Here is a 955-nt window from a genome sequence, read left to right as displayed (position 1 = left end):
GCTATTACAGATAGCGCAATAAATCAAAGTGCATTGTCTGTAGGAGACGCTGGCGCATGAACCTGTGCAGCGGGAACGTTCTCGGACCACCAGGGGCCGAGAAAACGACCGTCTCATGGGGCCGGACGCTCAGGGTCAGTGAAAAATCCAATATATATCTGGTGATATCTCGGGTGCTATTAGAGATAGCGCAATAAACCAAAGTGAATTATCTGCAGGAGGCCCTGGCGCATGAATCTGTGCAACGGGAACGACCTCGGACCACCAGGGGCCGAGAAAACCACAGTCTCATGGGGCCGGATACTCAGGGTCAGGGGAAAATCCAATATAGATCTGGTGATATCTCGGGTGCTATTACAGATAGCGCAATAAATCATAGTGCATTGTCTGTAGGAGGCCCTGGCGCATGAATCTGGCCAGCGGGAACGACCGCGGACCACCAGCGGCCGAGAAAACCACCGTCTCATGGGGCCGGACACTCAGGGTCGGGGAAAAATCCAATATATATCTGGTGATATCTCGGGTGCTATTAGAGATAGGGCAATAAACCAAAGTGAATTGTCTGCAGGAGGTCCTGGCGCATGAATCTGTGCAACGGGAACGACCTCGGACCACCAGGGGCCGAAAAAACCACAGTCTCATGGGGCCGGACACTCAGGGTCAGGGGAAAATCCAATATAGATCTGGTGATATCTCGGTTGCTTTTACAGATAGCGAATTAATCAAAGTGCATTACCTGTAGGAGGCCCTGGCGCATGTATCTGTGCAGCGGGAACGTCCTCGGACCTCCAGGGGCCGAGACAACGACCGTCTCATGGGGCCGGACACTCAGGGTCAGGGTAAAATCCAATATATATCTGGTGATATCTCGGGTGCTATTACAGATAGCGCAATAAATCAAAGTGCATTGTCTGTAGGAGGCCCTGGCGCATGAATCTGTGCAGCGGGAACGACC

This window comes from Nomia melanderi, unplaced genomic scaffold, assembly GCF_051020985.1.
Source record: "Nomia melanderi isolate GNS246 unplaced genomic scaffold, iyNomMela1 scaffold0014, whole genome shotgun sequence".
Classification (NCBI taxonomy): Eukaryota; Metazoa; Arthropoda; class Insecta; order Hymenoptera; family Halictidae; genus Nomia; species Nomia melanderi.
This window is presented reverse-complemented; position numbering follows the sequence as displayed.